The sequence below is a fragment of the Conger conger genome, chromosome 2, assembly GCF_963514075.1.
Source record: "Conger conger chromosome 2, fConCon1.1, whole genome shotgun sequence".
Taxonomy (NCBI): Eukaryota; Metazoa; Chordata; class Actinopteri; order Anguilliformes; family Congridae; genus Conger; species Conger conger.
Window position 1 is genome coordinate 72,514,119 of NC_083761.1, and position 25,961 is coordinate 72,540,079.

Genomic DNA, 25,961 nt, shown 5'->3' on the forward strand with positions numbered 1-25,961 from the left:
TGCTACAAGCACAGCTCATAGCCACGATGATCATTATATACTTTTTAAATGTTGTAAATCCCTTTAAAAATAGTTTTAACCTACTATTTACCTACGGAGGCAAACATCTGACGCTTCATGATTCTGTGCACTATGTACTTGCCTCAAAGCACAGTAGATATGTCCGTTTAAACACTATTAGCACTGAAAGCCAGCCATCAGTTTTCACAAATAAACTGATAAACTTTTACAAGGTGATCTCCTGAAGCCATATCATATGTACCACATAAAACCACACGGGAGGGCGATTTTTAAATCTGCCCAAAATCTAAAAAACGAAACAAAAAAGACAAACAATAAACAAAAGAGTTACCCAATAATAAATTGGTCACCTTTGGAATTTAAACCTCACAACACTCCCTGTACCATAAAATGCCTCAGATTCCAGGCAGGTTAAAGGTATTGGCCACGCGGACGGTAAGCACTCCCACTGGAGTCCCACAGGTGAACGCAGGGGCAGTGTCGAGAGGATAAGGAACTTTGGCCACAGCGCATCATCCTTTATCAGAATCAATGCGACACACCCATAACACTCGCTAAGAAACACTGAGAATCGCACACAACAGCTGTAGTCCCCAGCTTCACACAAGTTTGCTGAAGCAAAGTGTATGACGCCCCGCCCCATCAACAGTTTTGGGGGGCGGGGCGGTGGGGTTTACTGGGAGTTTGCCAAAAATATAGACGAAATGAAAGGTACGCCTGGACCCATGTGATACTCGTTGAAAGCACAGTGCTCGCGAGCTCTTCTAGGCAGTGCCGTTTCCCGGCTCCACAGTGACGCAGCGAAGGCACTTGGGAAGGGGAGGCGCCCCCCGGAGGCGAGGTCCGAGCGCTGCAGGCTCTTCACCCACCGGCGCGGGGGAAGGCGGCCAGCCCTGGAATGCGTTCACCTCTTAAGGCAAGAAAATGCGAAAAGCCGCGGCCACGGACCGACCCCATCACCCGCCCGTCTCTCACACGGAGTCCGTTCTCCGGGCCTCCTGGACGGGCCAGCGCTGGGCTGGGCTGGGGGGAGGCAGGGCTGGGCTGGGGGGAGGCAGGGCTGGGCTGGGGGGAGGCAGAGTTTGTACAGAGAGAGGTGGGGCTTGTGCAAGGGGAGGCAGGGTTTCTGTTAGAGCAGTCTGGGCTGGTCTGTGGGGAGGCGGGGCTTGTGCAAGGAGAGGCGGGTTTTGAACTGGAGGAGGCGGGTTTTGTAAGGGGAGAGGCGTGGTTTCTGTTGGGGCAGGCTGGGTTTGTGTGGGGGGAGGCACGGTTTCTGTTGGGGCAGGCTGGATTACTGTTGGGACAGGTTGGGTTTGTGTGGTGGCAGGCATGGTTTGTGTGGGGGGATGCTGGGATTGTGTTGGGACAGGCTGGGTTTGTGTGGGGGCAGGCACGGTTTCTGTGGATGAAGGCTGGGATTGTGTTGGGACAGGCTGGGTTTGTGTGGGGGCAGGCACGGTTTCTGTAGATGAAGGCTGGGATTGTGTTGGGGCAGGCTGGGTTAGTGTGGGGGCAGGCTGGGTTAGTGTGGGGGCAGGCTGGGTTAGTGTGGTGGCTGGCATGGTTTGTGTGGGGGCAGGCTGGGTTAGTGTGGGGGCAGGTTGGGTTAGTGTGGTGGCAGGCATGGTTTGTGTGGGGGCAGGCTGGGTTAGTGTGGGGGCAGGCTGGGTTAGTGTGGGGGCAGGTTGGGTTAGTGTGGGGGCAGGCTGGGTTAGTGTGGGGGCAGGCTGGGTAGGTGCGGGGGCTGGTGCGGGGGTCCCTCTGCAGTGGTAGTAAGGCAGGAAGAGGCGCTCGTGTGCGCAGGTATGCATGGCCCTGTAGGTGTGCTGCAGCAGGTGGGGGAAGCGGGAGGTGAAGTAGGACACAAACTCAGCGGGGATGGAGCCCAGCGTCTCCTGCACGTCTGCGGGCAGCTCCCGGTAATGGTGCTTCTGTTGGGAGAAACAAGATGGAGGATGGGGAAGGTGTATCAGTGCACTGCTCAACACCGTCTTCTCAAAGAGCAGAACCAAGCACATGCATGGAGGTCGCGTGTAAACCCCAATGGGGAAGAAGTATGCAACTCACAGCCCATTCCACATCTCTTATAACACAGTCCACTACACACTACAGCCACACTACAGTCACACTACACACTACAGCCACACTACAGTCACACTACACACTACAGCCACACTACACACTACAGTCACACTACACACTACAGTCTCACTACAGTCTCATTACACACTACAGTCTCACTACAGTCACACTACAGTCACACTACACACTACAGTCTCACTACAGTCTCACTACACATTACAATCAGCTCATGAAACCTGCCTTATTCCTCATGGCTCGGAGCAGATCCCGGACTGATCCGCCTTTATATGAACGAAACTTGCGCAGATCTACCGGGAACAAAACATCATTGAAAGTCATTAACAAACAGAAAATACTTCAAATTACACGTCTATCAAAAATGCAGAATCACCACAGTCACATTGAAGAATTTTACCTAAAAACTGTTTGCAGTAGTCTGTGGTGTTAGGACAGCGTAGTACGCATTAACGACAGCAGCGCTTACCGGTCTGTAAGGGGACAGTGATGTGCTCCCTCCAGTCCCCCTGCACCACTGCCCGCCCCCCTCCCTCTAGCTGCCGGATGATTGGTCCGTCCAGCGGCTCCTTCTCTATCCTGTCACTCACGTCCTGCAGGAAGCACACAACACACAAATGAGTCAGACATACACTCACTGAGCACAACACACAAATGAGGCATACACTCACTGAGCACAACACACAAATGAGACATACACTCACTGCGCACAACACACAAATGAGACATACACTCACTGAGAACTTTATTAGGCATCTATTAGACTTATTTTTTAGACTTCAGCTGTTGTAGCCAATCTACTTAAGAGATTTGATGCATTCTGTGTTCAGAGATGCTCAGTGAGTGTACATGCAGCACTGTGTATCCACCAGAGAGAGAGATAGACAGAGAAAGAGAGAGACAAGAGAGATACAGAGAGAGACAGACAGAGAGAGAGAGAGACAGAGAGATTAGGAGAGAGATAAGAGATGGAGGGAGAGAGACAGAGATAGAGACAGGGAGAGAGAGAGAGAGAGAGAGAGAGAGAGAGAGACCTGGAAGAACTGCAGTTGCTTCTCCAGGCTCCAGAAGAAGGGGTGTTTGAGCACGCTCTCAGCAGATGGACTCTTCTGGGGCTCCATGCTCAGCATCTGCAGTATGAGATCAGTGGCCACGATGCCTTCTGCACAGACCAGAGCCAACGGACCAGCGTTAGTCACCACCAAGACGCCACTTCTCACTCCGTAATCCCAACCAAGTCAAATGGAAAGAACTCAGAACTGCAGTTTAGCCGACTAAATATGCTCGCTTTTACTATACATTCTCAAATGGCTGGGTGATAAACCGTATGGAAAGTTATCTAATGTTTTTTAAGCCAATAACAATTGGCGTATTGGTTTTTTTCTTTGGTCATACCTGATGCAGTAGTAAACCAATTCAGTGGCCACATTAAAATACCTCCGGGACAAAACATCACCTCAAATATCTAATGGGTGTTGATAAGGCAGCCAATCAGCCCTGAGGCCTTGCCAAAAATGGTTGGCATTTATATATAGTGCCTTTATCCAAAGCGCTGTACAATTGATGCTTCTCATTCACCCATTCATACACACACTCACACACCAACAGCGATTGGCTGCCATGCAAGGCACCGACCAGCTTATCAGGAGCATTTGGGGGTTAGGTGTCTTCCTCAGGGACACTTCGACACAGCCTGGGCGGGGGATCGAACCGGCAACCCTCCAACTGCCAGACACCTGCTCTGACAGCCTGAGCTAATGTCGCCCCACAAAAACACATCACATGATCAGATTGGCGGTTTTATCAACACCCAATGAAGTCTTTTTTTTTCTTTTCTTTTTTTTAAAGCATTTCACATGGTCTCAGAAGTTTGGCATTTGTTACCACATCCGGAATGATTCAAGAAAAAAAAAAAAAAACCAGACCTGAAAACCTAATACAATGATTATTATTACAAAAAAACAACAATAACAACAAAAACCAAGAACATTCCATAGCTGTGTGTATGGTTTATGGCCCAGCATGCACCACATTCCCATCCAGGGTGTCACAGTCAGAACGCTGGGAAGTGTGATAAAGAGAGGGTCTGACCGTGTCGGTCTGTCTGAAGCCGCTCCAGGCTGCAGGCTCCCAGGAGGATGTTGGCTTGCCGCTGCAGGGCCTTGCCATAGGGGTGGCAGCCGTGTGAGACCACGTAGTAAAACACACAGCCCGCGGAGAAGATGTCCACTGTACAGGTCTGCACAAGCACAGCGGCCGTTCAGGTCAATGCACAGTATCTCACGGACCCTGCTCTGCTCAGCTCACAAACATGAGCTGATGAACACAGTCTGGCAAACCAGAAGACATCCTATCCTAGGATAACTGCGTTGTCAGAATAAACAAGATTTTGAGGAATTCCCAGAATGCAGAATTTTTTCGGACATGGGACTAATGGGTTCTTGAAGGAAAACAACATCATGATATTTCCTTGTAGCCTATTGGTCAGCTGATCATAATTAAAATCATAAAAAATCATAATTAACTAATTGAAATGTTATTGAATAAAGCCACATTCATGGATATAATTTGTTTAATAACCTCACACAGATTGTGCTACTAACCCAATTTGATAACCAGAGGGCCCATCTCACCGAGCTCACAGTCCCATGTGTTATGACTCGAAACAGGTTTTGCACATTTCGCAAGAGATGCCTGGTCTGGCAGAGTGTGACTGCACTGCACACTTTAGGTGTGTACAACTTCCTCCCAACTGTAAACAGGAACTATCACGTTTGTCAGTTGAAAATACGTCAATTTTGTGAAGCGATACTTGCTGAAGGCATTGTGCGGGGAAGGCTAAATGAGGCTTTCAGGACGTGGGCGACCGGTGAAACAGGCAACCGCACAATGGCAGCCGCAGCAGTGGTTCACTGACATTTCTACTCATGGGCTCACCTGGCCAATCACAGATTCAGAGTGTTTTCAGCCCAACACTGCTCATTTGCAGCTTGTTTGTCAGATTATCGTTGGTAGGCCATTGTTGGACCACCGCCCAATTCTCTTATTAATAGCCGACTGTAAATGCATTTCTAAGGAAACAGATACCAATCCTTACTATTTTTTATGTCTCCAGTCAGGGTGTGTGTGTTATGTGCTGTAAACATACTCACTAGGGTGTGGCCCTAGTGTCTGTGTGTGGGTGGCGTGTGTGTGTGTGTGTGTGTGTTGTGTGCGTGGGTTTGTGTGTGTGTGTGTGTGTGTGTGTGTGTTATGTGTGTGGGGTGCGTGTGGGTGGGGTGCATGTGTGTGCGTGTGTGTCGCATGTGTGTGTGTGTTGCTTGTGTGTGTGTTGTGTGTCGTGTGTGTGTGGCGTGCGTGCATGTGTGTTTTTGTGTGTATATGTGTGTGTGTGTGTGTGTGGTGAGTGTGTGTGTGTGTGTTGCGTGTGTGTGGTGTGTGTGTGTGTGTGTGTGTGGTGAGCGTGTGTGGTGTGTGTGTGTGTGTGGTGAGTGTGTGTGTGTGTGTGTGGTGAGCGTGTGTGGTGAGTTTGTGTGTGTGTGTGGTGAGCGTGTGTGTGTGTGTGTGTGGTGAGCGTGTGTGTGTGTGTGGTGAGTTTGTGTGTGTGTGTGTGTGGTGAGCGTGTGTGTGTGTGTGTGTGTGTGTGGTGAGCCTGTGTGTGTGTGTGTGTGGTGAGCGTGTGTGTGTGTGGTGAGCGTGTGTGTGTGTGTGTTGAGCGTGTGTGTGTGTGTGTGGTGAGCGTGTGTGTCTGTGTGTGGTGAGCGTGTGTGTGTGTGTGTGTGTGTGTGTGTGGTGAACGTGTGTGGTGAGCGGGTGTGGTGAACGTGTGGTGAGTGTGTGTGTGTGTGTGTGTGTGTGTGTGGTGAGCGTGTGTGTGTGTGTGTGTGTGTGTGTGTGTGTGGTGAACGTGTGTGGTGAGTTTGTGTGTGTGTGTGTGGTGAGCGTGTGCGGTGAGTTTGTGTGTGTGTGGTGAGCGTGTGTGTGTGTGTGGTGAGCGTGTGTGTGTGTATGTGGCGTGCGTAACGCGCTGTGAACACACTCACCGGGTTGTCCTTGCAGTCTTCGCTCAGGACCTCGGGAGCGATCCAGCCCTCAGTGCCCGGCACGCCCGACCTCCTGCTGAAGCTGTGCCGGCCCACGGCCAGCTTCTTACACAGGCCGAAGTCTGAGATCATGGCCGTGTGCGCTGGGCATGGACACCAGGATGTTGTGTGGCTTCAGATCCCGGTGCACTGCAGGGGCCACACACAACACTTCACCACCAGAAAGAGGAACCGTGCGCTATTTCCGACCTTAACCTAGGAATTTGTATTTGTCTCGGTACTGTAGTTCCTGAAATTGTAGATGCCTTGTCAGGGTAGTTACAAACTAATCAGGCTTATCTACCTATCTACCTTGTGTACTCGGCCTTGCAACCAATCATATGTGAATTGTACCTTATCTGGCGCGTTCGGTTGTTTGTTCTATGACCCATTAATGTAATGTAATGAAAGGCAGTTGGAAAATGTTACAAAACTTGTAGAACTACAAACAGAGTTTGGGATCATTGGCACTGGTATAAATCTGATTGATGGATGGTAAAATGTATCTTTGGGGACTGTTTTACTGGAAGTGAGGCAGAGTGGAGGTTGGACTTCGGACCAGAAGAGGGCGACAGTTTACTTATAAACTACAATACCCATTGTCGTGTGTGCCTCCCAACAACCATTCCATACAAACATTGGGTTTCTACGTAACGGCGTGTTGTGACGCGCTGGTTGCTGCAGTCCCCTCCCGGCAGTGGTGCCCCCGTTGCTCACCGATGCTCAGCGAGTGCAGGTGTGCCAGCCCAGACATGGTCTGCTGCAGCAGCTCCACCGGTCCCAGGCCGTGACGCTGGAAGCCCGGCTGCTCCACGTACTGCCAGAGAAACACAAAGAGCACAGTCACCTCGCCTGTCAATCACAGCCGCTGGCGTCAGCCAAGCCCCGTCACGAGGAACCGCAGTCCCGCGACGCAGGAGAGTACGCAGTGTGCGCGTCTGTGTGCTTTGTGGTCGAAGACAAACATGTCAATCACACAGAAAACTAAACGGGAAAAATCTAACTGTACAAATGTATGTGGCATAATCCACTGTAGGGTGTAAAAAGGCATTGTGGTGCATCTTACGGTGGCAATTCAACTTCAAATTCGAACTTATTTCGAATGTTACAAGTGATTATAACTGCTTAAAATTATCATTTCAATAAGAAACTTACGCGGTATATTCCACTAATACTAAGTACATCAATTTCATGAGTCACATTTGCGTATTCAGCATATTTGTAAAATAATTTTGTAATGAAATGGATTGAATATCAACAAACTAATCGAATCACGGTGAAATGAGAGATTCCATGATGCACCGAATTCAAAATATTTCTAAAGAATCGCAAACGAATCTAATCACAGTGAGGTGGGGAGATTTACACCCCGACTCCACTGTAAATACAGAATCGCTTCAATCTGTGACCAGAGCAGGACGGGTACAGAGCAGGACTGGTACAGAGCAGGACTGGTACAGAGCAGGACGGGTCCAGAGCAGGACGGGTCCAGAGCAGGATGGGTACAGAGCAGGACTGGTACAGAGGGGTACAGACCAGGACGGGTACAGACAGGTCCAGAGCAGGACTGGTACAGAGGGGTACAGAGCAGGACGGGTACAGACCGGTCCAGAGCAGGACTGGTACAGAGCAGGACGGGTACAGACAGGTCCAGGGCAGGACGGGTACAGACGGGTCCAGGGCAGGACGGGTCCAGAGTTGGCCGTGTGGGGGGTCTCAGACACACCGTACACGTGGGGGGTCTCACAGACACGGTGGGGGGGCTCACAGACACACTGTACACAGTGGGGGGTCTCACAGACACGGCGTACACGGTGGGGGGTCTCACAGACACACCGTACACGGCGGGGGGTCTCACAGACACGGCGTACATGGGGGGGGGGTCTCACAGACACGCCGTACACGGTGGGGGGTCTCACAGACACGGCGAGCCTCACCTCCCGCAGCGTGGCGGCGCACAGCTCGATGGCGATGTACTGGAACTGCCGGTCGCGCTCGGTGCAGAAGTAGCGGATGACGTTGGGGTGCTCGTCCGACTCGCGCAGCAGCTGAACCTCGCGGTCGGCGAAGCTGAAGCATTCTGGGAGGATCCTCTTCACCGCCACGGGGCGGCTGTCAAACTGACCCCTGCGTCACAGAGGGAAGACGGGCGATTGGCCGAAATCTAATCCGAGAGAGCTCACTGGCTCAGAGCAGGTCATCACACCACGTTGCAGAGGTAAATGGGAATTACTCCACACTGATGTTTTTCTTGGTCGCGCCACAGTGTGGAAACGTACCTGTACACAATGGTTCCCTCAGCACCATGTCCCAGCACGTTTTTCGGACTGAAGGAGATGTTTCCGACTCGGACAATACTGGACTCCTCATCTCCTGAACACAGAGAGAGTGGGATCAGACACGAGTGACGCATTTATTCACAACAAATGACCTGCTTTCAAATGAATTTGGTAAGAAACGCCCTGTGCTTGCAGCAGAACGGTCATTTCTGATATAGTTTTCACTGTAAATGTGGCAGGCAGAGAATATTTGTATGCTATGTCTTAAGAGGTCTTATAAAAATCTGAACAAATAACAGTAACAAAAATCACAAACTCTGGAACAAAAGTCCATCTAGTGGAGAGATAGAGTGGTGCATGCCATAGTGTGGCTGACTCTCTCAACTCTTATATCAATCCCCCATGTCACCAGACCAACTGACAAACAGACAGAGACGCTTCTATATAGCTCTCCTCGCATACTCAAAAAGCACTTTACAGTGATGAGGGGGAACTTGCCTTAAACCCCAACCAATGTGTAGCACCCACCTCGGTGAAGCATGGCAGCCATTTTGTGCCAGAACGCTCACAAAAATACACAAGGAGGGAGGGTAAAAAAAAACAAGAGGAATCCCTCACGCCCATGCAAAAGGTGCAGCCTGTAGCCTAGTGGCTAAGGTGCTTGACACATTGCACCAGGGGAATTGGCCCCTGTGTAGTCGACAGTAAGTGTCAGCTAAGTAAGTGAACTAATAATGAAAAGGGAGTTCAGAGCAGGCTACCTGCGTCGTCCTGCTCGGGGCCGGAGGGCCCCAGCTCGTGCACGGAGGGGTGAGGCTGGGGCTGCTGTTGTTGGAGCTCTCAGCTCGCGCCCGCACCACGTCCAGGAAGTCGGCCGGGTCCAGCGGGAGGTCGGAGGGAGGCTGGAACACCAGCTGCTGCCTCTGGAGCAGGTCCAGCTTTTCCTCCATCTGCCTCTGGAACTGCTGGTGCTGGAGCTGCTGCTGCTTGTGCACGCTCTGCAGGGGGCGCACCACACACCACACACAGCCATTTTACACAACCACACACAGCCATTTTACACAAGCACACACAGCCATTTTACACAACCACACACAGCCATTTTACACAAGCACACACAGCCATTTTACACAACCACACACAGCCATTTTACACAACCACACACAGCCATTTTACACAACCACACACAGCCATTTTACACAAGCACACAGCCATTTTACACAAGCACACAGCCATTTTACACAAGCACACACAGCCATTTTACACAAGCACACACAGCCATTTTACACAAGCGCACACAGCCATTTTACACAAGCACACACAGCCATTTTACACAAGCGCACACAGCCATTTTACACAAGCACACACAGCCATTTTACACAAGCACACAGCCATTTTACACAAGCGCACACAGCCATTTTACACAAGCGCACACAGCCATTTTACACAAGCACACACAGCCATTTTACACAAGCGCACACAGCCATTTTACACAAGCACACACAGCCATTTTACACAAGCACACACAGCCATTTTACACAAGCACACACAGCCATTTTACACAACCACACACAGCCATTTTACAACCACACACAGCCATTTTACACAAGCACACACAGCCATTTTACACAAGCACACACAGCCATTTTACACAAGCACACACAGCCATTTTACACGACCACACACAGCTATTTTACACGACCACACACAGCCATTTTACACAAGCACACACAGCCATTTTACACAACCACACACAACCATTTTACACAAGCACACACAGCCATTTTACACAACCACACACAGCCATTTTACAACCACACACAGCCATTTTACACAAGCACAACACAGTCATTCAAATGGAGGGTTTAGTCATTCCATCTGGACATGGTGGACAAGGCTCAGAGCAGTATAGGGCGGGGATCATCCAAATCCAGCCCTGGTTTTCTTTTCTCCCGGATAATTGACTAAACAATTAGCACTGCTGATTGGCCAGACTGTCTTCACACCCGACTCCCAGGTAAAGGGAGGCAGGAAAAGCAGCCGTTCTGAGTCTATAGAGCTCTTTCTGAAGTGGGCCGTGTACAATTATGCTACCTGGTGGACGATCTTTGCACTGCAGCAGCAAGCCTGATACTTGGCTCGGTGTGAACCACAGTAGTACATTACATTACATTACATTATTGACATTCAGTTGATTAGACTAAGCAGGAGACAATCCTCCCCTGGAGCAATGCAGGGTTAAGGGCCTTGCTCAAGGGCCCAATGGCTGTGGGGATCTTATTGTGGCTACAATGGGATTAGAACCACCGACCTTACGTGTCCCAGTCATTTACCTTAACCACTACGCTACAGGCCGCCCCAGCAGTAGTAACAGAGGAGGAGCTCACCTTGGGATACGTGATGACAAAGGCCACCCATCCAGCCAAGAGGAAGGTGCAGAAGATGATGGTGGCCATATCCTTGAGCATGGAGTCCACGGGGTCCTCCACGCGCACCGGCCGGGCAGGCGTCTCTTGCACAGATGTGACCGGCGGCCGTGCGGGCTTGTCCTCCATATCACTGTCATTCAGCTTCTGCTGTACACAAGAGTGTGTGTGTGTGTGTGTGTGTGTGCACGGACAGATACAGATACACAGACACAGACGTTCACCAGTTTGTAGACTTCTTGACAATATTGAATTATTGAGGTGCCATTGAAGGAAATGTAACAATGACGTGAGCATAACGGTAGGTCAGCCATGTTTGCTCAAAAAAAAAGTGTCATCATTTGTCATCTGCACCCTGAGGGCATTTACAGTACAGGTAACTGCACACACAGAGTGCTGTACACCCATGCACACACAGAGTGCTGCACACCCATGCACACACAGAGTGCTGTACACCCATGCACACACAGAGTGCTGTACACCCATGCAGTACTCATCAACTGACTGATTGCTATTCGCTCATTGGGCTTATGGGATACTTGTAGCGAGACAGAGGCTCCTTCCCCAGTGTACTGCCTGGCGAGAGAGGACGTTATAGAGAACATCCTGGGGTGACAAACGTACAAACTGGGGGGAGCGCGTGTCAAAAAAGATTGAAAACCCCTGTGATGAAGGATGATGGTGATGAAACATTACATCCAATGATAATGTGGTAAAATTGGTTCATGTTCCAACGTGAATTGGTGTCAATAGATTTCTTTATCCTAAAACATTCATGATCTAAACATGGAATGTTGTTAAAGTAATCAGGATTCCTTGATAGTTAGATGCATCGTAATATCGTAATGAATGAAAATACAGTCGTATTTATTTATTTAGAAATGCGAATACTTTGAAGCTAAGTTGCGTCAATGTGAAAAAGTGATTTGTATTTTTACATTTTGTATGCTTTGACAACACATGTATTCATTTGTCATGCCATTAAAGCCAAAACTAAAATGGAGAAAGAGCAGTTCAGTTCAGTTTAGTTAAATGACCACAAACTGTTGGAATTTGCTTTCGGTACAGCTTTTTAAAAAAATAAATATGACGTGAAACGGTTCATATTTCACAAAGCAAAACAGAACTCTTTGGTACTATCAAAGTTACATGGTACACAGACAGTACAAATTACACTCAATAAATTAGACAGCATGGTAGCAAAACGCATGAAGTATGGAATGGCTATTTTTCCTTAAGATTGTCCACTTCATGGTCCCCCAGCTGATCTTCAATGGCAGTCAGCTGCTGCTTTGGGAGGTGTAACCAGATAGACTGCATTACATCACAACACTCACTCACGTCCGTGGCTGTATAATTATGTTACAGGTCTGCAATGTCATACTACACAATCCAGCTCAGGGAACAACAAAACAGTGCAAACAAAACTGTTGGAGAGTGAAAGGAGAGTGCATATCCAGTGTTGAACTACCGTCATAAAAAGTCTCCTCGGAGTGAACGTTTCGATTGCGGGAAATGTATTGCTTTTAAATGTTTTTTTGTTGAAAAGCGGGCAGAAGAGTGGGACATGATGTGGGACTGAACTGGGGATTCCCCATCCGTCTCTTTGAAAACCACAATAAAGGCGTTATAGATTCCCACAGGTAGAGGATGACAAAAAGAGAAATCAAACCCAGCAGTGTTTATAACAATCATGTGTTTCACTTCATTTGTGTTTTGCACTTTGAGCAGGCCACTGCCTTAAACCTGCTAGTCCCATAGTGGATTTACCGTACAGCTCAGACTCCCACTGTGGAGAGTTAATTCAAAGGACAGGCTGAGTTCCAAGCAAAGTTCTGAGTTCAGAGGTTCTTACAAGCAACTGATGCCTTTTTTTCCATTATTGGGGCCAGTTTACTTTTTGAATGAAATTGACTTACATTATACCAAAAGAAAATGTATTGACATGCATTCGGCTTTACATTTGATCATAATCCTGACGGAATGAACTGTTCTTAAAGTGTAAAGCCATTTGATTTCTGAGGTTATATTATTTTTTAGCACTTTGGGGAATGCATGTCTTGCTAATGTCCGATCCTGCACTTTCCCACAAACATTCAGCAGCCATTATACAATGGAGAGAGTTACTCTCCTGCAATACCTGCGTATCTTACTAGTTATTGCATATTTTACTAGTTATGGATTTGATGCTTTTAACCTGTGGAAAAACCTATACACTTGTAAGTCGCTTTGGATTAAAAGTGTCTGCCAAATGACTAAACTTTAAAAATGTAATATAAAAATGCAAGGTCCACACTTCTCAGGAAAAGGCCCCACTGCTGTCATCAAAGTTGTGGATTTACAGTGGATGTGGATGCTAGTGTTGAAGCCTGGTGATTCTGTTTATGCCTCAGTATCTCCCCCTGCTGGCAATATTGGAACTGCGTGTCCCAGTCATTTACCCTAACCACAACGCTACAGGCCGCCCTGCTATGGTCCAGACATTTGGTCAGAGGCAGAGAGCCTCCAGGCAGTGAAACGCACCTCTCATTTCACACAGTGATTAAGTTACTCTATGAGACACATTGAAATTTGTTTTTTTAAGAAAAGGAAATAGCTTGTCATACATGCTTGTACCATGGTTCTCTGTAATTGTATCTGTGTAGAGAGGATGCAAATTTACTACCCAGTCTCCTGGCAAGCTCCAGGTCTACTGTCATTTGATCATTGTCAAAAGTGTAGACATTTGTCTGAAATCAGTGTCAATTGATTCAATTGTAATTCAAAACAGATTTTTGACACAAAGGAAGGTGAGAATAAATTGCTTACTCTACAAATCAAACACAACAATACATTTTAGGTAAATAAGCTGGTGGATAGAAAAGAGAAAGCAATTAAGCTTGAGATTTGTCATCAGGACAGTATCTGCACGTGTGCGTAGGTGCTTGTGTGCGTGCGTGCGTGCGTGCGAGCGTGCGTGCGTGTGTGTGTCGAAAAGTATGAGAAAATGTTTGATGCAACAAGATGATCATGACACCACCACTAAACCAGCTGAACCAGTATAATCTGATTTGGTCATGGAGGCTTAACTGTCACTGCTGAAATAGGCAAAAACATAGTAGACATGCAACCATGAATAATAACCCAAGGTTTGTACAGAACACATTTAATTGATTTTCGTTAACAGATAACAGCACATATTTTACATGTTACCTTCAAGGGACACGTGTTGATATAATTTTAGAAGAATTTCCTCCTCTGCCACTCCTTGGTGGAACACCACCTCTGCCACGCCCGGGCTGTGTCGAAGTGTCCCAAGACACCTAACTCCTAAATGCTCCTGACGAGCTGGTCGGCGCCTTGCATGGCAGCCAATTGCTGTTGGTGTGTGAGTGTGTGTATGAATGGGTGAATGAGAAGCATAAATTGTACAGCGCTTTGGATAAAGGCGCTATATAAATGCCAACCATTTACAAAGCAATATTGTTCAAATGGGCACTTCTAATAGAAAACATCAGACACAAAATGCAATGTAATTATGTTTAATAAAAAATTAAACAAAAAAGGTTTATACACTGGAACATTTTCTACCATTTCTGTTCTTTTAGCTTGTACTCCAGCACATTGGATTTGAAATAAATAAATAAAAATGACTTTAAAATCCAGACTGTCACCTTTAATTTGAGGATATTTACATCCATATTGGGTGATCCCGTTGGAATTACAGTCCCTCATTTTAGAGAACCAAACATTTTGGACAGTTGGCTTGGTCAGCTGTTTCTGATTAGCCAATCACTAAGGAAGTGTATTCAATCACTTCCTTAGTACAGGTGTAAGAGCTTTCAGAATGTCATCCTGATTCTAGGCTTTTGATTGCCAATGGAGTCTATTATTGCCATTTGTTGCATGAACATGAAGTAAAGGAAGCCATTATCCATCCATCCATTATCTTAACACGCTTATCCTGAACAGGGTCACAGGGGGGCTGGAGCCTATCCCAGCATACATTGGGCGAAAGGCAGGAATACACCCTGGACAGGTCGCCAGTCCATCACAGGGCACACACACCATTCACTCACACACTCATACCTATGGGCAATTTAGACTCTTCAATCAGCCTAACCTGCATGTCTTTGGACTGTGGGAGGAAACCAGAGTACCTGGAGGAAACCCACGCAGACACGGGGAGAACATGCAAACTCCGCACAGAGAGGCCCCGGCCGACGGGGATTCGAACCCAGGACCTCCTTACTGTGAGGCGGCAGTGCTACCCACTGCACCATCCGTGCCACCAGGAAGCCATTATGAGAAATTAAAAAAACAGTCAGAGACATACACACAATGAGCACTTTATTAGGTATTTATAACTTATTTTTTAGACTTCTACTGCTGTAGCCTATCCACTTAAGAGTTATGATGCATCTCGTGTTCAGAGATGCTCTTCTGCATACCACTCTGGTATTGTGTGGTTATTTGCGTTACTGTCACCTTCTTGTCAGCTTTGACCAGTCTGGCCATTCTCCTCTGACATCTCTCATTAACAAGACATTTCTGTCTGCAGAACTGCTGCTCACTGGAATTTTAATTTTTCACCATTTTTTGCAAACTAGAGACTAGTATGCGTGAAAATCCAAGGAGATCAGCAGTTTCTAAGATACTCAAACCATCATGTCTTCCACCAACAATCATTCCATGGTCACATTTTTTCCCCATTCTGATGGTTGATGCGAACATTAACTGAAGCTCCTGATCCATATCTACATGATTGTGTATCTGATGCATTGCACTAATGCCACACAATTGGCTAATTAGATAATAGCATTAATAAGTAGGTGTAATAAAGTGCTCAGTGAGTGTAGGTTAAATAATAGGCTTGCGGAAATTTTTACTTGAGCAGAGAAGATGCTTCTGTAACTCTTAACAAATTACTAGCCTTTTATCCATAAATCTTACAAATCTGTGAGAAACATCTCATTTTAGTGCCTGAGGTACAGGAAGTAAAAGATTGGCACCTGTATGTGAAAAATCGTATTGTTTCTATACCGACATTTTATACAGTTTTTATATACAAATGTATACAAAATAAGCCCATACAACACATGCACTTGTTGGAACAGGACTTCGGAAAACAATGAATTATGTTCATTGCATGTTTACTATTTAATCCCACCAAAATGGAACATAAAAAATGATACAGTATCAAGATGGAAAAAAAAGATTAATTGGTTTTTAAGAGTTGTGACCCCAAATTGACCCCAAACATAATAGGAGGGTTAATGTATGCATTCTAGTTAAATGTTAACAACAAGTAAGGCTATAGTAAAATCATTGTGCTGCTACCTCAACGTTAACAGATTACAAAATCAATTAACTCTTGGAAATTAAAAGCACTACAATGTAACATTTGTGACCAAGTGCAAGAATTCAAAAATAATTAAAGAAAAACACATTTCCCTTGCCCTCTTCAAAAAGCAGGTGAGCAGTGAGTATACCTCTTGCGCAGGCAGGCTGTAGGTGTTCGATTGAATAAAGAAATGGTAACCAACCCTGTTCCTGGAGATCTACCATCCTGTACCTTTTTACACTAACCTTAGCAAAGCACACCTCATTCAACAGCTAGAGATTGAGCTGCCACTTAGTAGTCATGCAGGTCAAATTATGGTTGAAATGCAAACCTGCAGGATGGTATATCTTCAGGAAAAAGTTTGATTACCACTGGACCTTGCCTTGCTACTCCTGCTGATTGTAATGCCATGAGCAACTGGCCCTTGGAAAGTAAAACCCAGATAGAACTCAACATCCTCATTCTCATAAGGGATTGAATCTGAATTCAAAGCATGTATCGTGAATGGCTTCTTTTCAGCACCCTCAATGTAGACTTTTCCATCTTTTGTCCAACCTTGAACACGTTTCAGCAGAAGTTCAACCTCTGGCATTTTCCACACATCTCCACTTAGCCACTTCTGTCTCTTCTCAGACATTGAGAGAAGTTTGTTGAGCATTTCCAGCTTGCTCTTGTGAACAATCTTACTCAGTCCTTTTTCTTTGCCAAGAAAGAAATGAGTAAAAACCCTCTTTAATTTTGGTAAAGCTAAATCTTTCATTTTGCTGATGTAACCTTGTTTGAGACCATCAACAGCTGCCATGATGATTTCATATTTGGTATCTCTGTCATGGTTGTTATCATCATCTTCAGGCCAGAATAGCAGAGTTTGTAAAAAAAGAACATAAGGCAAATATTTACTTCTCTCTTTTTGGAACCTCCGGCTAAGTTCCTGAAGGGCTTGAAGTGTTACGGGTTTGGAGGAAGTTGCAGAAAGACAACTTAAGGCAATCTGTGACGATATGTATGTCACAATTTCACTTTGATCTAAGTTATGCTTATTGCCAGGATAAGCAGCAATGATCTGTTCTAACTGTGCACAATCCTTTTCAGACAAAAGTGAAAAGACGGCAGTCATGTTACCACCACCAAGGCTGCAAATGTTCATGCGCATCAACAGACTTTGGTTAAGTGTAGGCAATTTTACCTCTCCAAAAAGTTTACCATACCTGGATGTTCTTTTCGCTAGCCACCTTACTGGATTGTTTATCTTCATTTCAGTGCTGAGTGTTTCATGGTCTGAAGTGGGGGCAGTCTGGAAATATGCTAGGTTTTCAGATATCAGTTCAAGGGCTTGCCACATGTTTTTCTGAATGCTTTTCAGTTCGCTGTGAAAATGTATCCAGGGATGTTTCACAGCTTCTGGAATGTGATCTGAGAGCAGGTACTGCATACACTCTTCCTTTCTATTGCGAAACAGATGCAAAATGAGCTGCAAAATATCACATGCAAGGTCAACTTCTGCAAAGTAGCCTGTGATCACATTTTCTTTATCTGTGTTGGCTGCTGTCTGGCATGCTCTGAAGCACTGCATTCCTTTTAGTGCTGTTCCAATTGCACCCACAGTGCCTTCAGCAGTAATCTCGCCTTCAAGCACTTTGCATTTCGCTTTGAACCATCTCTTGTACACCTGGCCTTTTGTGTCTAAGAAAAAGGAATTGTTTGGTTTTTTTTGTTCTGCAATCTCTGCCCAGTGTTCAGCTTTTTCAAACATTTCTTCTGTGTAATGCAGTCGAGCAAGTTGCTGAACAAAGAGGGCATTGTCACCAAAACGCACATAGGCTTCCTGCAGAACTTCAACTGCCCTCTCTGTGGTTTCTGTCTTCAGAATATGTTCAATGAGAGGGGAAAAGGAACTGTCCTTTTCATCACCTCTACTGACCTTGCTGCGCGTCATGCAAAGATTCCGCAGAAATTTGCGGTAATCGTCTTTTTCAAAACTGTTCTCAAAAAGCACGTCTTCATGGAGGAGGTCTATGGCTACAGTGCTCTGCTGCACATCACTCCCTAAAAGCTGTTGGAGAAGTTCTTTGGCGACTAATGGATGAATGATGCGTATACATTTGATGTTTGTCGTCTCATTTCTCAAGTGTATGAAAAGAAGTTTGGCTTGTTCATTTAACGATGACTCAAACAAATGCCTTGAGAATGTGTCATTGCATTGACTCTGCGTTTCCAGTGTTTTGTTCAGGTGCATGGTCAGTAGCAAGAGAGCCTCACAATGAGACTGAGTGAGGTAAGATTTTTGAACATGTGTGTTGAGTAAAGCCACGTACAGTATGAGGCGAGTGGAAACAGAAGAGTGATCAATGCCTTCCAGCAAATCAGTCACAAATTTGGTAACATACTGCCCATCAAACTCTTCACTCATCAACACAAATGTCAAGAGGTGCTCCGGTGGATGCTGGTCTTTAAGTTCAATCATTTTCAGGGCAAATTGTTTTTTCTCACCTGGGGATAATTTGTGAGTCACAGCAAAGTTCTGTAAAGGTGAGTCCTTGCACATTTTTTCTGGGTCACGTGACTGTCTGCAGCTCAGAACAACAAAACACAGTGTTCCTTGATTGATTTTCTTGGCTTTCATTGCAACTTCCAATTCATTTCTGAGGCTGTCTAGATAGTCATTTTCATAGTCTTCCACCAGGAGGAGTACAGGAAGGCATTTCTGCGGGTCTTTTCCCTCATATTCACGCAGTTTTACAGCATGCTCTGCGACACGGGTCACTGGGAATGATGCTTTTACAACTCCACATCTTAGATCTTTTCTGTTGTTCCATAGTACATGTCGTGCAACGGTGCTCCCACCACTTCCTGGGTGGTGGTACATATTGATGCTGTTGACATGCATTTGGTCCTTACTCCATCTGGGAGTGTCATTCAGACATTTGGAAATCTCTTTATAGGTGTCCCTTTGGATAAACTCCCCAACCATTTTGTTTTCTGCAAGCCAGAAATTCACCCAACTTACTTTACCTCCCCTGTAAAACTGCATTTCAACTTTTTCTTTTTCATCCTCAAAGACACCAGTGGAATCATCACACTGGTCTACACACAGGATCTCCAAGGAAGACATCCTTTCTTCTTCAGTGGTTTCAAGCAGACACACTGCATTACCGTGGGTGGGTAAATGCCTGGAATTCACAGTGTGAGGCTGAACACGTTGTACTGTGTCATTCACATGGCTCATTTTCATCCCTACAACACTCTTGTTGTTTATCGTCTCAGGACTGCAAGATATCTGAGCATAGCCTGTCCATGTGATGTGATTTTCTTCAGATTCCGAAATACAAATGATGTCTTCATGGCCTTGCATCTCAGAGTAGAACTCATAGAAAGTGTGAAGCATTGGTAGCTCCACTGGTGAAGTGAGAAGAAAAATCACTGAAAAGGTGCCTGGGGGAAGAACGGTAATGGTAATGCTCCCAACTGTCCACTTATCTTCTCCACAACAATCTCCATGACCCGAACCAGTCTGGCTTCAAGAGTGGCCACTCCACTGAAACCGCCCTGCTCGCGGTCACTGAGGCACTCCACTCTGCTAAAGCAAAATCCCTCTCCTCTGTCCTCATCTTCCTCGACCTGTCAGCCGCCTTTGATACAGTCAACCATGAGATTCTGCTCTCATCGCTGTCTGGGATGGGTGTCACAGGTTCTGCACTCGCTTGGTTTTCCTCCTACCTCTCTGGTCGCTCCTACCAGGTGACTTGGAGGGGCGCACTCTCCGACCCTCAACCCCTACGAACTGGAGTCCCGCAGGGCTCGGTTCTTGGGCCTCTCCTCTTCTCGCTATACACCATGTCCCTTGGTTCTGTTATCTCTACCCACGGCTTCTCTTATCACTCCTATGCTGATGACACCCAACTCTTCATTTCCTTCCCCCCTGACACCCAAATCACCACACAGATCTCTGCCTGCTTGGCTGATATCTCTGCGTGGATGACTTCCCATCACCTGAAGCTCAACCTTGCCAAAACTGAGCTTCTCTACATCCCTGCTAAGTCCTCTCCGTCAATCGACCTCTCACTGACTGTGGAGGACTTTGTAGTTTCCTCCTCCCGTACGGCAAAGAATCTTGGGGTGACTCTTGATAACTGCCTCTCCCTGGCCCCACAAGTATCCTCCACTGCCAGAACCTGCAGGTTCTTTCTGTATAATATACGCCGCATCCGTCATCTCCTGACGGAGAAAGCCACCCAGCTCCTAGTCCAGGCGCTCGTCATTTCCCGCCTGGATTACTGCAACTCCCTCCTAGCCGGTCTCCCAGCGTGCGCCATCAAGCCCCTCCAGCTGGTCCAGAATGCTGCAGCCCGCTTGATCACCAGTCAGCCCAGGTCGGCTCATGTCACCCCGCTTCTCATTGGCCTCCACTGGCTTCCTATTGCCGCACGCATCCGATTCAAGGCCCTAGTGTTGGCATTTCAGGCTGCTAAGGGGACTGCCCCACATTACATACAATCCCTGATCACTCCCTACTCCCCAGCTAGACCACTCCGGTCTGCCAGCTCTGGTCGCCTTACGGTTCCCTCTCTACGGGCACCTGGCGGTCGAGCTGCACGTCCTGTTTTCCGTTCTGGTTCCTCAGTGGTGGAATGACTTGCCTACCACTGTCAGGACAGCAGAATCCCTCCCCCTATTTCGACGCAGACTCAAAACACACCTCTTCAAACTCTACCTTAGTCCTCCCTCCTGATTTACCCCGCCCCCCCCTTCTGATACCCCTATCCCTGTCTATCCCCCCACCAAAAAAAAAAAAAAAAAAAAAAAAAAAATTGCACTTATGATGACGACTATATGTTTAGAACAGCAGTCCAGGTGTATTTTCCTAGTTCTGGATGTGATGCTTTGACTTGTGGTAGAACCTATGCACTTGTAAGTCGCTTTGGATTAAAAGCATCTGCCAAATGACTAAAATGTAAATGTAAATGTAAGAACTTGTTTACAGATCACTGACACTGCCTCCTTCAGAAGAGTGTTTTCAGTCTTGATCCAGGTCATTTCATCACAGGGAGTTTCATTTCCACGGTAGCCATTTCGTCCATTGCAAAAAATCCAGCTGACCTGTTCAAACAAGTTCAAATGGCTCGCAAATGCACTGATGTTCATCTCACTTGAAATTTTGTAACTATGCAGGAAATGCAAGTTTGGGGCATGGTGATCATGGTATTTCTTGCATAATCCAGACAGGTTAGAATCAGGGTCAAAGTCAAAGACACAGAATATCTTCATGTTCACTATGAAGTCAATGGAACTCAAATGCTCACTTTCAAATTTGTTAGTGACAAGAATGTACCACTGGTCTTTGTCTATGACCTTTTTTCCACCAGTCACCAACTTCTCCAATTTTCTTCCAAGGTTTTGCACGATATTCGGTGTGTTGATCAGACAAGACTGTTCAGCCTTTTCTCTACTTGCATCTCTGTCTTTCATACGTTGGTAGAACATATCGTGATCACTAACTGGTTCTGTTTTAGCGCCTATTCTCTCATAGAAGATTTCCTTTTCAAACTCAACTTTGTTTGATGCTTTTTTGAAATTTGGTAGACGGACAGGGTAAACTCGGTTTTTCACAATGCTTATTTCTGGCACAATGTCAACTTCTATGACATAATGTTCCTCTGCGCAGTTCCCAACCTTTATAAACTCTGGTTCATGTATGCACTTTCGCACATGTTCACTGTTCTGCTTTGAGAATGTGATCAAATGCATCAATGTACATGTCTTTCTCTTTCACAGGAACACCTATTACCTCACCATGTACATAGCCAGTGTCACCTTTACTGTCCATCACTCCAAAATGTATGGTACCATTGGACCGCATATTCATGCATGCAGAGCCAAATTTAAAAACCTCTCTAGCAAACTTTGCTTGCAGGCTTTGACGGGATAACGTAGCTGCTATGGCTAATGATTTGTATTCATGACAAGGTGTGGTAAGGTCAGAAACACCAGATTCAGGCAGAAGTACACTGTGCTGTAAGTATGTACATTCAGAACCCTTTTTGCCTACAGGCCGTGGTTTACAGTCCCTCTTTGTAGATAACACACAAACTGACTGTTCCTGGTGTGACTTATTCTCTGGATCTGGAGGGACTTGTGTTGGCCCAGCATCTGTGTCATGACTGCCTATCGATTGCTGCTCCTTCTCATCTCCACCTTTTCTCTTTTTCAGGGCTTTTTGAGGTTCTTGCACTCGTGAAGACTCGATCAGCTCATTCCTTTTTTGGATTATCAAGTGAGCCTGCCCCGATTTCATTCCAATTTCTTCTTTCAGATAGTTTTGTGTTAGTCCCGGAGAACTTGCCCACTAACTTCCTCCTCATTCATTTTCTTAATGTAGTTCTCTTTCACTCCTATGGACTTCAACCAAGAGCTGACATCACATTCCTTCCATTTTTCAACTGGTTGACAGTTATGTCCTTCCACTAAATAAAAACACAAAAAGTATTTTTTCAACATTGTAACAAGTAGCTTGTTTGTAAAGCATTTATTATTTCTGAAATTGAATTAAAGTCCAATAAGAACTACATAAAAAGTATTTTTCATTCAATGATTTTTCACACTTACTCATTGTGAGGAGAGTGTTGCTGTTTTCATTTGTAGGCAGACAGAATAGTTTCACTTACTCAGCTCCATCAATCTGTGGAGAAAACAAAACCAGGAAGGAAACCTGGTTTAGCCGGACCCTGATGTAGCAAAGGGGAGTATATGTGGCAAAAGTGGAACTGGACCCTCAACTTTTTTATTAATAATATACATTTATAACATTATATCAGTCATATATTATATAACTGCTCTCCCATGAAACCAGAAGCAATGTTAAATATAACTCTCATTTATAGGCTACATTTACTTCCTTCATTGACACATTTTCCATCTCAGAATGTTGAAAAATGTGTTTAGTGGCTTTAAGAGCATTGCATTGTGGTTTTGATATGGTAGTAGCTTTGAGATTGCCATGGCAACATATAGTTTTGTATGTATTGATTCTATTAGGTATGTCTGGAATACTGTAGAAACAAAGAAGCTGCCAATACCATCTGCTTCACGGAATAAACACTGTTTGTTTCTTCACCACATAACGCAGTGGAATGAAGGGACATTTTATTAGTGGAGCTACCTCAAAATTTGGCTAGGCATCACCACATTCTGAACCTTGATTTTAAAGTTACAATAGGTAAGATTGTGTTAAAACATGGTTACAAGACCATTGTAAATCCCTTCCTATCATTGAAAAAGGCTTACTGACATGTTGACTCACCCTCTGCCTGTGTTTATAGTCCTTAAATTTGGGTTTCAAAATATACAGTTGGCCAACACACTGTATAGCTGTACAATAATTCAAGCTCATTGGTTGAAAATTGGTTCTAATTGCTAATTGCCACAGCCAATGGTGTGTGTGTGGGGGGGTTCAACGTCCGCGTGTTCACATAGAAAGGGTGGGATGAACAGTGTTGTGGTTTGAGGGGTGTTTATTGCTGCAATTCCTCTCTTGACCATTAGAAGTCTGAAATGACCTATTTCACCTTTAGTCAGTTGAAACTTCCCTGAAACTGTCCCAGTTATGGCCTGGAAGCAAAGTTTGTCAGGGGCTTTAATTTTGATTTAATTTAAATTATTATTATATATTCATGCTTCCATAAAAGGGAACCTCTGGTAACACAACATGTGCCTTTTTCCCAGTGAGCTGATTGGTCAGGGAATATTTCATTTATTTTTAATAATAATAATAATTAATAATTAATGTTATTTATTTTTTTTAATTTTTTTTTTTTTATTCACCATCCATCTAACCATTTTTATTTCATTTTATGTCTTTTTTTTGTATGACAATGAAATGAAATTTTGAAGCCACAACCAGGTATTTCCTTTTCTACTATAGTTCCACCTTATGTTCCGCTATCTCTCTTGGCTCAGTTTGGTTTCAAACCTGATTGAGGCTGTAGCATGTTGCAGGTTGACTCATACCAGCAAGGTCACGAGGAGCAGCACACGCCTTCAGAAATCAAGAAATAAGGCCAGCAGAATTGTTATACACTACTCTGATTTCTAAAGTGCACGCTAATTTCGCATAAAATTGCTATAACAGCTTCCGATGGGTGGAATAAAATACTTTAAAAATATTTAAAAGGGAATAAATCACAATTGTAGGATATACGCATATTGTCTAAGCTAGAACCACCTAAACTGAGATTTTACTCACCTTATGCTGGAAAGCGTTGGTCTGGAGTAGCCGATATGTAGATTTTTCTTACGCTATATGGATACAGTATAGGCGAGTTTACGCGCCAGAAGTAGCAGGACTTAGCCGATGTTATTAACCTACAAACAGAAGTAACCATGTTCAGTGAAAATCTCATTCACCAGGACAAACACGACACTTTATCTCAAGCATGTAGAGTTACGTATTTACTCATTATTTATTCATTGCCTAATAATAAAAATTTATTCAAAATCAATGAAGAATAACAGTAGCTATTCGAGAATATCATAATAATCACAGTTGTATGTTTCATTAGACATATAAATCTCTCTTATACAATAACAGAAATTATCTGAAGCACAAAAAAAGAACATGAACCCGAGGAGATTTCTTCAAGTGTCGCGACTGCATTCAAGACAAACTTTGTATGCAGCAGTCTAAAATCATAAATTTATAGAAACTGCTGCAATCTCAGCCCTCCGATTCTGATTCACCAAAAAGTCAACTGAATAGTTTTATTACTCCATAAGTTTCGATTTCCTGAGAGATATGCCCTAAAGTCAAAGAACTGCGGTAGGTTGTTTTCTTTAATGTGGATTTGGAGGTGGGATTCAAGCATAATTAGTCTTTAGGCAAAGATAGATGGAATGTTCATGGTTCAAGCTTGTTTATTTGTCACATACACAGAGATCCAATGTGCGGTTCGATTCACTGTGCGAGAAACAGTAAATAAAATAAGAAATATATCAATAAATTAAAATAAAATATAATAAATTAAATGTAAAGCAAGGAATTGGGCCGTTGGCTAGAACATTTTGTATTAACATATACCTGCAGTCGTGGCATAACCGTCCCCTTTATAATTGACAGTGTAAACGAAAACCTAAGTGGTGTGCTAAGAATAAATTATAAAGTGCATCTCACTGAATACATTTTGCATATGGCATGGGTGAGTCCAGATTCTGAATGCAAACTGAGTTATCATAGTGGATAGACTATATTGGGTGGCCTGTAGCATAGTGGCTAAGGTAAATGACTTGGACATGCGAGGTCGGTGGTTCTAATCCCGGGGTAGCCACAATAAAATCCGCACAGCCGTTGGGCCCTTGAGCAAGGCCCTCACTCTACAAATCAAACACAGCAATACATTTCAGGTAAATAAGCTGGTGGATAGGAAAGAGAAAGCAATTAAGCTTGAGATTTGTCATCTGGACAGTATCTGCGTGTGTGTGCGTGTGTGCGTGTGTGCGCGTGTGTGTGTGCCGAAAAGTATGAGAAAATGTGATACAACAAGATGATCATGACACCACCACTAAACCAGCTGAACCAGTATAATCTGATTTGGTAATGGAGGCTTAACTGTCACTGCTGAAACAGGCAAAAACATAGTAGACATGCAACCATGAATAATAACCCAAGGTTTGTACAGAACCAATTAAATGAGTTTTGTTAACAGATAACAGCACACATTTTACATGTTACCTTCAAGGGACA

At 45.1% G+C, this 25,961-nt stretch overlaps 2 pseudogenes; both read right to left on the reverse strand.

Annotated features, from left to right (window-relative positions):
- Positions 1-785: 785 nt before the first annotated feature.
- On the reverse strand, positions 786-11,391 carry LOC133121306 (serine/threonine-protein kinase/endoribonuclease IRE1-like; annotated as a pseudogene).
- Positions 11,392-11,416: 25 nt separating this feature from the next.
- Positions 11,417-22,900, reverse strand: LOC133121307 (sterile alpha motif domain-containing protein 9-like; annotated as a pseudogene).
- Positions 22,901-25,961: the final 3,061 nt, after the last annotated feature.